Here is a 13,407-nt window from a genome sequence, read left to right as displayed (position 1 = left end):
GCTTCCCTCCGCGCCCCCGCGCCGGGCGGGCCCCGCCGCGCTCCGCCCACACGCGCTCCCCGCTCGCCGCGCGCGCCCCCTGCCGGCCGGCGCCGAGCGCGGGCGGAGCGCGGGGCCCGCGCGGCCCCGGGCACCCCTGACCCCCGGCCCGGCCCGGCCCCGGGCACCCCTGACCCCGCATGTGCCCGGCCCGTGCAGCGCCGGGGCGGGTCCTGGTGCACAACCATCTTAGAGAAGTGCCAGCGGACGGAAGGGCTCTCAAGTGTTCCCCGCATCTCGGCCCTCGCTGTGATCCTGCACCACCCCGAAACACGGAGTGAGAAGACACGAATGTGTCAAGATGCTACAGAAGGGCAGGATGGAAAGGTGACTCCTGGAGCATTAGGGCTGAAAAGCTCCCTTGCTGTCACGCTGCAGAAGGGCCGTGTAACACAGCGCACAGCCGCCGTTGCCATCTCCCGGCTGGCAGACGCGCAGCCTCCACTGCCTCCCTGGCACGGCTCCGGAGCTGCATTCCCTGCCCGGTGCGGAGCGGGGCGGCGGCAGCCCCCGCGCAGCCAGCCCCGCGGGCCAGCTGCAGCGCGCTCTCCGCACGGAGCCCTCAGCCACAGCTGTCAGTGAGGGCATTCAACAGGGACTTCGCAAAACTCGGGTGTGACGGGAGAGCTCCTACATCAAAGCAGTTGTTAAAAATAGAGACAAAACCCGCGTGAAAAAGCTACACCAGACTACATCTTAAAAATGTAAGAGACACAGTTTAAGATACATCTTAGGAGGAATGACATATTTATCAGCATGGTTAGTTTAAATCATTACAATTACTGCAATATTGCCAGAAAACAGTAAATATAAAGTATGAAATAGAATAAATCTATTTGCCTCTTGAACGTCTTATTCCAGTAGTCTCTACTGTTACAGTACATCAACTAAATAATTCTATTTAGTGTAGAATAACAACAGAAAATAATGTATCACTCACTAATTACACCATGTCATACTGCTCAGCTAATAGATTTCATTTCAGGCCAGAAATAAGCCATCTCCATTTTTATTCTTCTTCTAAATGTCACCAAGCAAAAGACTGTCATTCCATTTTAACATCTGCTTTTGCTGAATTATCTTTCCCAGTTTATTCAAATAGGTATTTGAATAAATTCCCTGCACTATTAGGGAATGACATGTCAGCAAAATGCACCTATATCAATTTTTTTGGACTGGGCACCATATGGATTCAATAACAAAGTTTACTAGATGCAAAGAACTGTGGAAATTAAAATAGATTTAAAAAATCAGATTGTCTCTAAGGAACAAATGACCAAGCACTACATTATGCAATGAAATAGCAACAGCTAAATATATTTTTTAAAATTAAATAAATTGTAAACTAAAGTATTAGAAGAACTAGTATTTTCCGGCATCACGGAAACTCTTCAGTCTGCACATCCTAAAACATAGAAATCTTTTTGTACTCTGCTCCAGTGAGTGTCAGCGGCTCAGTTTTACACTACTAACTATTATGCTCATTTTTAAAATCAGCAGTCTCCTGCAGCCCAGCCTGACTTGGATAGAACAGTGGATTCTCACCTGCACTGAAAATCAAAATATTTCCAAGATGGAGGAGGGTCAGTATCCTGACCCATGGGCATACAAACTGATGAGCCATACACGCACTGATCCCAGGTAAAACAAAGGAAGGGTCTCTCCGTGCTCCAGAGAACACAAAGTGCTGACTGAGGACAGCCTGATGTGCCCAGGTCCGGACACCAGCCCCAGAGTGGGGGTCGGGTGCGCAGGGCCCTGGCCTGGCACAGGCACCAGCACAGCCCTGGCAGTGCTGCATCACAGCAACTGGAAAAGAACTAATGCAATCTAATGGGCATAAAAACCTGCCTTCTAGAAAGCAGACATCTGCACACATTGGTGAAGAAATGGTACAAAAACACCTGCAGCCACCTCTGATATTTACAATAGCAGGCAAATATTAGTGATAGTTCAAAGAGTACTGAAAAATTATCGAGGGAGCAGAAAACCAGCCACCATAGAATATGAAGCTTCCACATTTCAGCTTATTTAGCTTCTGAAAGAAAAAAAAACTGAGAAAAGAAAGAGATCTCGATACTATGATCTTTTCAACCTGGCTGACAAGGGCAATGCTATCCATGTGCTGGAAACTGAAGCAAGACAAACCTAATGTTGACATTTCTTGACCGTGAGGGCAATTAAACATTTAAATAGGTTATATCAGCAGTGATAGTGGGAATACATTTGCCTGGGTTTTAAACATGAGATTAGTTACACATTTTAAAGATAGGTTTAAACTCAGGTTTGGAAGAAATCCAGTTGTGTGTGTCAGGTGGTTACTGAAACACTTGAGCTGGTTCCACAGAGAGAAATGAGGGAATGGTACTGATGGTTCTGAACATGGGTGTCTGAACATTGTCAAGTGTAGGTTTATCTCACAGACCATTTAGTACTAAGAGTGCTCCTCAGTTAACAATTTCTTGCTTCTCTGGAGAGGCAGCTTTATCTGATCTTTGTAATGGTGTAATGAGTAATACTTATTTTCCAGAGCACAACAGGAAGAAAACCACACTGAAAATAAGGTATGATAATGATTAAACTGTAAATCATATAGCACAAAAAATTCCAAACTTTAAAAATATTACCTAAACATACCTGCTAAGTTATTTTTAAAAATTGTCATGTAGAACTCTGGGAAAAAATAAATTATAGGAGGCAAGATTGTAATTGTTAACAATACAGAAACGCTGTAGAGGGCAGTTCTTCTGCACAAGCGTGGTGGTGGGTTTTTTTTTTGGTTTTTTGTTTTGTGTTGTGGTTTTTTTTGTGGGTTTTTTTTGGGTTTTTTTTTTGGGGGGGTTTTTTTGGGGATTTTTTTTTTTTTTTTTTTTTTTTTTTTTTTTTTTTTTTTTTGGTGTGTGTGTGTGTTGCTAAAAGGAATTTCACTTTGGTCCATTGGAGAATTCCTGAAAAGTAGAAAGCTACCCCCTTGTTTTCTAGCTTGGGTCTAGGGTGGACCACAGCATGACAAAACTTTGGCACATCTTGGATAGCTCCCTGGGGCTGCTGGAACTTCCAGAGGGGCTGCCCAGTCTCATTTCAAAGCAGCTTTTGAATTGCAGGAGACGTATGCATCAGGCTCAAATCTGCTTCTTTATCTTCAGCTAAGTTTAAACTGAATTAGAAGATACACAATAAACTTAGGAAGGAACAACTTCAAAAATATTGTGACTGAAAAATATTTTCTACTTCACTGTACAAAATACCAAGACACATGTTTTCATGAGAAAAATACGTACAAAAGACTTCCCACTAAAAATGAAAAAGAAAATGTCTGTCATTGTGAGAGTGGAAAGACTACAGAAACAGTTCTTGTGTTTGGGAGTTTGCCAATGAATCAGAAAGGGCTGGTAAAAATGCATTCATTGTGTAGAGCCCCCTCACTCTGGAAAAAACTCCTTTATTCACAGAGACAGGATTCTGCTCTCATATATACCACGATAACTCCTGTGAAGTCAATGGGTGTTGACTTGCATTACACTGAGGTTTTTGCCCAGATATTCAGCATTTGATTACAGTAGGAACGAGAGACTCTTAAGTATTGTTGAAAACTATTTCACACCTTATTTTTAATACAAAGGGTTCAAAGTGAGGAAAGCTCAATTTGTAGGAATTTCATAACTATCAGGGGTTTTATCCATTTTATAACATATTGTCAGAGTTAAGTTTCAGATTTTTTTCATGGACAAGTAAAAACACTTCTTAATTAAAGCTGGTTTGAGAAGAGTTTATAAAAATGAAGAATCTGTCTTAATTGCTGAAGCATTTTCTATCCTCTTTAAGCTAATACTTAGTAAACAGCAACTGAGTGAGGGACCACAGGTGTTTACTGGCAAAGTCTGTCTACAAGACATCAGTGAAGTACAGGTCTGACACAGGAAAAAAGGGAGCTGGGCAAGATAGCTGGCATTAGTTCATGGATATCTCTGGGATTGGAGCAGAAAGGGCAGGGACAAATGGGAAGCCATTACGAAGAGGGGCTAAGGGGAGAAAATGAAGCACAAGAGAGGCAGGGTGAGGAGTTTGGAGCCGGAAATTCAGTTTAATGATCAAACATTAATTATCAAGTGCTGCTGAAAATAGGTGGTCCCTCCTCTCCCTATTCCACTGTCCCTTCCAACCCTGGCTGTGATTTTTAGCACTGGTGCTCATTTTACCCCATAATGACCTGATTCAGAGAGCTGAACTGAAAGAAAAGGAACTATACAAGTTTAGTTCCCTGACTCAGCTCACAAGGGAGACCAGGACAGACAGTAGGAGGAACGGGACGGACTACCCCTTTCAGTAGCAGCCCACAATTAGATTGGCAGAACCACATCCTGAGTTCAGCAGGGGACTCAGGCAGCAAGCCAAGGAGAAAGCCAGCACTGGCTAAGTCAGGAGACTGAGGCTGAAATGAAGAGTCTATGGAGACAAAACACTGTTGAAAAATTGATGTTGGAGGGAATGAAAGGCCTGGAGAAGTGAGGTCAAGTTTGGAAGGAGGAAGAGGATAAAAAGAAATTGCAGGAGTCTGTCCTCATTGCAGCGTTATTTTCTGCCTTTGAAAATACATTAGAAAATACTAAATTTCACTATTCCTTTACCACCAAATTTTCTGATGCAAATTATGAGCCAATGTGCATATGTCATTGCCTTCTGTTTTCATAGATAATGACAACTCCTTACTCTTATCAGTAACCAATGCATGCAGCAGTGAAGTTTTTTGCAATCATCTAATCTTACTGATAAAAGCAGTAGTATCATACCAACATGATAGTACTGACATGTCTCTAGGTCATTAAAAAAACAGGAAAAAAAAGATTAAACAATAACAGAACAAAAGAAGACAAAGGAACTTTGAACACCTGTAAGGCTACAAAATAGTTTTTAAAGGTTGACTCATACATGGCTAAAGACAAGAAAGAAAGACACATTTTTCCTCTAAAAGGGATACCTACAAATTCAGAAATCTTTGGCAGACAAAATTGGATTTAAAATTTTCTGGTTTTTATCTGATATGTCTATTAAGATATCTGTCACATTAAAGTGTTCATCTTTTTCATTCAGTTTTCCTTTTGCATTTCCCTACTGATGTAGATTTAGTCTATACAATGCAGTTTGTGCAGATGACTCTGAAATACAATAGGTTGCCGCTCTAATTTACTTAAATGGTACTGAGAAATTGTTCCATGATGGGAACTAGTATTTTCAGATTTCCCAGTCCAGCTTTTTTACCCCAGTTGAGTCACCGAATCCCTTAGTGATCTTGAACAAATCATTTTGATTTAATTGCACCCAAATCAAGCCAGCGGGGTAAGTAAAGTAGAAGGCAGCTTTCCCTGCAAACCAAACCCTGGCCTGAAGTGTGCCTTCCCAGTAACCAGACACGAGTGAAAGTAACACAGTTCCCCTTGGGACTATCGGCAGGGAGTCAAGCATTCCAAATGTGTTTCAAAACTGAGAAGATGGGTTCAAATTTGGTCTTGAAATATATTCTGCTAATCCAGTAATTAACATGATGGTTTTGCATAGAATAAAGAATCTTAAATATTTAGAAGCATATGATTATAGTGTTTTTAAAAGAGTCACTATTACTTAAAACATATTAATTTACTTGTTCACTTCAAGCAGACTAGATCTCAACTGTTATGTTTTTTAAACTCTGGTGGCTTGCTTAATGAAAGCTTGTGATTCAAGACCTATTATTAGTCCTTCTGAGCATACATTAGCAAAACAAAATTATAGCAAGCCAGCTTTTATGTACTGTTTAGCAGAACATTCACAGTATTATATAGACCACTGCAATGTAGTCCCCCTTTAACTAATAAAATGTATTGTAATCTACTTACTTTGGGTATGTTCCAATTTATTTCCTAATCCAATAGTGTGTGTTACAGATATACACCTTAGTGATGGTGGCATCAAACTGAAGTTATAAAAATATTGAACCAGCTGCTACACAGGAACAGCTCCTGACTGATATTTTTATCTGGGGTTATTTACCAAGTCTCTGTGAGTATGTCTACCCCTCAGTGAGAGCTAGATTTGTTAAAAAGCCAACCACCTTCCTCTCTCATTAACCACAGATGATACTGCAGATGCTTAGCATTTTTTCCATTAAGTCCTACATCCATCTGTTCCTGATAAATTCACTTGTAGGGAGTTATCCCTATAGTAAGTACAATTGTGGAACGCCCACACAAAGTCACAAGGATTACAAATTGAGATAATATCCCCTTTTCATGCTAGGAAGTTAATATGTTTGTTTATATGATTTTTGAAAAGGAAAGCGGAAAAAAGAGAACTTTGAAAATGAAAAATTAAAGTCAGCATTTTCTTTCTAGTCTGAATTCCAGTAATCTATTTTTGGTCTGACTTTTTTACAGCATTTTGGTAAGACTGTACTAGCCTTACAGCAAATTATTAAATCATCTTAGAATTATAAACTCTCAGCTATTGATTTTTGTTGATTTTTAACTATCTGTGGTTGTGAAAAGCAGTAGATGCACTGTAGTCTATAGCAAAATTTTATTAGTATTATAGGAAAGAACTGGAGTTACATAAAATCTGTGTGCCCATTTATTTTAGATTCTGCAGGCTCTTGCATATTTCTCTCCCATAAATGCTAGCAGGTTTTCCCAACAGGGCCACCAATAAAGGCTATTAATTATTTTTACATGTATTTTCCAAATTCTCTCACATTTGAACATGCACATACAACCAGCCTCCCTTTCCATTGCTTCCTAATCATAATACAATCGAAAAATGTTTATTCTACCTCCAGTTGCCAGATGCAATCCTTTGAAAGGAAGGAAACTACACTTAAACAGAACATTTAACTTATCTCTATCTACTTTAAGGGCAACAGTGGTTACTACAAGAGGATGGGAAAATAGAAGTTTTTTAAAAACATGGTAGCTTGGGAAAGTTTTTTTTCAGATTCATACTGTAGACAAAACCAAGAAAAATCCACACGTGAGTGCTCACATAATCAGCAAAGCTGCTGTATCTTTCTCCCATGCTGGGAGAGATACTTGCCATACATGAATGGAAGTGTTTGAGCAGGAGAACCAGGATTTAGTTCACTGAAAAATCAAAAGAAAACTCTGTCAAAATGTGGTCTGGTATAATCTTAGAGCCTATGAGAAAATAAAATCTTAAACTACAAACAAATCTTGAGTTTTAAAAAATAGACTGAAATGTTCTACATCCTTGTTATTGCAGCTACTCTGCTGCTACAATTGTAATGGGCACTTTGTTCTAATACCATCAGTCTTCATTTTTTATTTATTTGCTAAATTGTTTGCTAACATGAGAAAGAGAAGATCATTTATAATAAAATCCCATCTGCATAGATTTGTGCAAATATAATTGCACATTTTAATGCTCAGACAAGGACGTATTGATTACACCTGAGATCTATTTGTTAACAAATCTGGGGCCATAGAAATGTAGTTTTTTAAAGTAATTCCACAACAGATGCAATAAAGTACTTACAGCCATCCTAAGGAGCAAACCTGGTTGTGATTTCTGGCAGAAATCATAGTGCAGCTTCCAGGTGTGGAAGATAATTTATGAAACAGATGAAGAAACTGTATTTCACAAGGGCTATGAAGAGCAGTGCTGTGTTCTCAGCATTCAAACACAAACGAAGCACAGCTGGCCACTGCACTGAACACACCTGTAGTGTGTAGTGCTACAGCTGCTGCACAGCTGCTGTCCTTGCACTTCATGTCAAGATGGACTACTCAAATTTGGCACATAGAAATCATTAGCAAACTTATTAAAGGTTATTAACCAATACTTGAGAGCCATTATAGTGTGCAGCTATAACAGAAAAATACAGAGTTAATCACATTGAAAATAGTGAAATGGCTGCAGAGAAAATAGTTATTTGTGTAGATCACAGGCAATGAATTCATACTCAAATCCAATATGTATTGCCCCAAACAGTGTTCAAAAAAATACTACACCAGGAAATACTGACCATCTGCCTTAAATTTGACCATGAAATACAACTAGAGCTCTCCCCCACTCCTTGGTAATTGTCAAGTGGTTGGGATGATCTCAGTAAGAGCAGACTTTTTTTTAGATGCTAAATCATTGTCAGGACCCACAGTGGAATCCAGGTAAGGCAGCTGTAATATGTGTCTTGTAGGTATGTGTTCTGTATTTTAAAATATTTTTAGAAAGAGACCCAATTTCAAAACTTGGTTTTAAATTATGTCTCTTTACTTAATGTTAAGGATTCATACTACCAAGATACAAACCCAGTTCATCTTATCTATGTATACATACCCTTAAGTAAACTGGGAGACACGTGAGCCACTAACAGGAAACTGTATTTAGGTGGGAGGAGGAGGAATTTTTTATGCAACATAAGGAATTGTCAGCAATTCTTGCTAAGTAATGTGCATGAACACAGACCTAAGAAATTCTTCATTCAGTGGAAGCCAGTGAGGATTCAGGTTTTGCCTGAATTAGTGACATTTCCATAGCAGAAAGACACAACCCCTCATTTGCAATTCCTCAGCCATTGACTTTGAAAAAGCATGTAACTGTATGCAAAAGTTATAATTTAATTTTAATTTCCTGCATTGCATTAAATTACAAAGGTATAAATATTTTACTTTTTTAATTATATTTGGGACAGACTTCTTAACCTATGACTGATTGATGCACAAGTTAATGATGGGACAGAGACTGTATTTCTTTTACTAGCTTTTGCTTTGCTTCTGGCTTATGCAGAGGGTCTGTGTGCATTTACAGAGATTTCCAGGGCTGGTTCTGAGCTTCTACCCTGTGAGATACATACTCTACTGTTTCTTAGACATAAGATTTTTACTTCTTTTTTGTCAAATAGTACATAATAAATCAGTTTGTAGAGACAATTATCTGATTAAGATTCCTGTTAAATAAAAAAATCTCTTCTTCCATGTTACTTTTCTGTTTGTATTTAGCTTGAGCCAAATAGTGCAGGGTTAAGTACACTATTTGTTTTGCTTTTCAACAACTAATTTCAGAATAAATCCTTTTGGCACCTTGAAATCTGAATTGTTCTTTTATTAGAACTCATGCCTGTTGTTCAAGTCAGAAAAGGACAATGTTTTTTCATAAGGGTGTGTCCTAGCATATAGTTAAAAATAGTTTTTTTCTTTCTCTAAGACTTTTCCCTGTGCATAAAGTAAATAAAAATGCTATTGTCTGAAGCTGAAGCAGCAGAATAGCCAAAAAATTCCTTAGGGTATCACTTAGAATTACAAAGATAAGCATCTCTGACCACAGAGACTCTTATAAAAAACAAGTATTTTTTAAATTGAGTTCTTTTGGGCATATATACTGTGCTCTCAAGCTGTTTCCTTGGCTCTCCTTGTGTCTCCCTCCCCATTGCTTTGTTCTCCAGTGAAATAAAAGCCCTTTATGTTGACAAAACCATTTGTGTTGTTACTAGAAATACAGATGACTCTGCAGTCATCTATAAATTGTAAGTTGAGCAACTGAGAAATTGGTAGGTAAACCACCCCTCTAGAGATGGATACACAAAAGTTCATTGCAGTTGGTTTAGCATGTACAATTACTTTAGATGCCCTGATCTTTGCCTACTGGCTGTAGGCTTCAGGAGAGTTTCCACTTACTGTTAGAAAATAAATAAATTTCTTCTAAACAGTCCAAATATTTTCATATCATCTAGGTGACCCAGAGATGTGTGTCAAAGTATGAAACATTTCTTCATTCTCTTATTTATCAATTCTGCTGGTAGAAGCATTAATTACAGTCTCCTAGCTATATAAAGGAAAAAACAAATTATAAAGGGTTGTTCACTTGATTTACTATAAATTAGAAAGTATTTCCAAGGGGGAAAGAAAGATTCACGCAGCATTTGCTCTCTTGCTATTGTAAAAAACAAAACAAAAAAAAGGGCATTGTTCATTTAAAATAATAGCTTTTACAGAATGAGTCTATTTTTCTCCTTACCGGAAGATTGCAGGAACAGAACACAATTAATCCATTTACTGCCACTCCTGATTAAAGTGAAGATTTAAGGTCCTGCATATCCTGTTTTAAACTGATTTCAAAATGTCTATTTTTCAGATAATGCCAATATGATGGTCATTTCAGAACAATAGAGTCTGGAACATTGACCAGTAAGAAATTACCCCTGTGTCCATCCAGACAAAAACTGGAATATGTTTGTTAATACAGCGCACAGATTACAACCTTCTCCCCTCAAAATTAGTAATTTTCATTACTGTTTTAATTTACAGTTCTCCCATTAGAAACATTCCCTCTGTTTTACTCTCAACTAAGGACTAAATAGATAGCTGAAGAGGATTAAATCCTCAGTTAATAAGCCCTGCATAAAAATGATTGGGACAACATGCTGAAGGGTGTGCAAGATTTGTACTCTATTACTACACAAAAGATAACTTCATCACACATATCTGGTCTTAAGTCTATTAGCATAAAAAAACCTAAAAACCTTGTAATATGGCACCCATGGCCAGCCTTTGACTTCAGACTTTACCAAACATCTTCATCATCTTGCTCTTCTCACTGAAAAAGGAATAGTAAAATATCTAAGAACTTGTGCTGCATATCTGCTTAGAGAATGCACTGAAATCACAACTGCAACCACTGAGGATATGGTGTAACTACAGTAACTAACTCACCAGTTTTAAAGGAGATTAAGTATCAGAACTGATGCATTCACTTCAAAGGAGTTCAGTTTCTTAAATTCAATACATCTCAACATTTTTTTAAAAGACAGAAGATATGGAATCCTGAAAATCAGGGCCATATTTTATTCAATAGCAAAAGAAATAAAGTAATTCCTGTGCAATAACAGATCAACATTCACAAAGCCAGTAATTTTGATGCACTTAGAGAAAAAAGTAAAATTTGGTTAGTCATCTGAGGTGACTCACTGCTTAGAATTGTGTTTTCAGGTACATATCAAAATTGGAAAGTGAATCTGTTCCTACATAAACTAGGGCAGATTCTTAGTGTTGCCATTCTGCAGAGCCTGTTTCTTTCACAGCCGTTAGCTTTACAGATGAAAAGGAGCTGTTTAAGGTGAGGGAACTGTTGGCAGCAAAATAAACTAGTTTGGCAAAAGATCAGGAGGTTTCAATCTCCTGGCAAGAAATCAAAGTTTCCTTCCTTTCTTTGTTTAAAACACTTGATCTGCCATTCTCTGAACAAAGCATATGGAAAATTCTGAAGAGGTTGTACATTTCTTTATTCCTTTCCCTGTCTGGAACTGAAGTAACCTAAGAGCCTTTAGAAAGACCAAATATAAGAATACATACTTAGTTTTGGTTCTCATGGGTAGTAGATCCTAGATTAGAGTGATGCATTAATGAATTATACGACTTCTCATCCAGGATCTCTTACCACATTTTCATTCACATCAAAAAGAATGTAACATCCTGATTTAGTATTGACAACAAAAAGATGGGGAGAGGAGCAAAAATGTGAACTGCAGAAATGAGAAAAATCACCTGGGGTGGTGGAATTTAGGAAAGCCAGTATTTGAACATTTCTTCATTTAACAGAGTAGAACTCTCATTATAGGATGTCTTAAACTAAAATGAAGACATGAAAATTCTTAGGTCGTATCAGACAATGTATCATTCTCAGATTGTTTTAAGCTGCATACAAACTATCCCTACAATTTACTAAAAGCACATTTTCTGATTTCTTCCTCTGTACTTGATGAAAAGATGCAGCTGAACATTTCAACTACAAAACACAGCCTCTCACATTTCTTCAAAAAATACTGAGAATGTTGCTGCTTTTACTATTTATTAAATCAAACCAGATCTGAGTATCAATAGATGCATACCTGTAGAATTATTTCATCTTTTCACAGCCTCTCAGGGAGTTCATCCTCTTTAATTCAATACCTTAAACTTGAGATTTTCAGCTGTCTTAATCAAATATCCAGAATTAAGTCTTTGCCTTCACTCTATGAAGTGTGATATTTAAATTGGTGTCTTCAAACCTTACTTAATATTAGGATGAATATTTCTATGTGGATACTGATTAAAATAGCCTGCAACAGTGTTACAGTTTATTTACAGACATGGACAATAGTTGTACTAAGGAACTGATGTGTATCTCCTTTTTGATTAAGAAAACATTCCTTAAACTACAGCCTAATTTTCAATATATGTAAATTTCCTATTTCTCATATTTTTGGACAACAGGTAATTACTGATGTATCATTATCTTCTCAAGGTAGATCTGTTTTTACCAACTTTGTCACAGTTCTGGAGTCAAAAATGTTACATTAATGTAAAACTGCATTAATGTATCAAGTCCTAGTAAGGAATAGGACAGAAGTTAGCCTGGAGGAAGGGATGAAACCTTGTAAAGAAGAGAAAGAAAATATTCCTCTATTCTTCAGAAAAAAATTTGCCTAATGACTGTTGTCAAACCAGATTCACAGTTCTTGCATGATTAGGATAGAATGAAACAGATTTAAGGCCAGATGCCATATTTGAGATCACTATTCTGTCAACTTGTCCTGTACAAGTTCACCAGAGTTTCCTCCTCTTGTTCATGACATCCTGTTGTCATGAACAAGACGTTGTTCATGGTATTCATTGTTTAAGGTATTATGTTTTAGAAACAGAAGCAGAATTCTTTTGCCTTGTTTGCAAATCAGGCCTCTTTCAAGTTGCTGCAGAGTAACGGGCTAAATTGGTAACTGGTGATAGCAATTCTTCTTTATGATCCCAGTCTTATTACTACTAATAATTATAATAATGATCCATACTTCTTACTATGAATTTAATTCCTTCCTGCAAAGAAATGCACAAACAGGAATGCTTTACAGCCTTCCTGTTTGGTCCCGTTGTAGACATTCTCTCATTGGTTCCACTCCAACCATCCATTTTTATCAAAGAAGTTCTACTGCCAATCTAGGGAAGCCATTCCTAAGAGTGGGACTGATCTGACTCCATACATTATGAAACCTGACCTCCTTCTGCCCACTTTCATAGTCCCAAAGCCACTCCTTCCTTCCATGCTGGTGATGGCAGCAGCAGGCTCAAGCCCCCATACCACAGCAGTGCTGTGCTCTGCTCTATGTCCTCTGAGAAGTCCCAAGAGAAAGGAACAATCTCCCTCTTTGTAGTTCCATCGATGTACTTGCACAGACTGAGAACTAAGCACTGCAGAGAAGCACTGGAGTTAAAAGAAAGCTTCCAACGCTGTCCAAGAGGTGTGCAGTGGGAACAGAATGTATTGCTGTAGGAATGTTTGCAGAGAGGAGTCATTAACACATTTGTTCTTACTTGCAGTAGCCCTTTTACCCCAGCGATTCAAAAGTCACGAGAC

Source organism: Lonchura striata, chromosome 9 (genome assembly GCF_050655825.1).
Source record: "Lonchura striata isolate lonStrDom1 chromosome 9, ASM5065582v1, whole genome shotgun sequence".
Lineage (NCBI taxonomy): Eukaryota > Metazoa > Chordata > Aves > Passeriformes > Estrildidae > Lonchura > Lonchura striata.
This window is presented reverse-complemented; position numbering follows the sequence as displayed.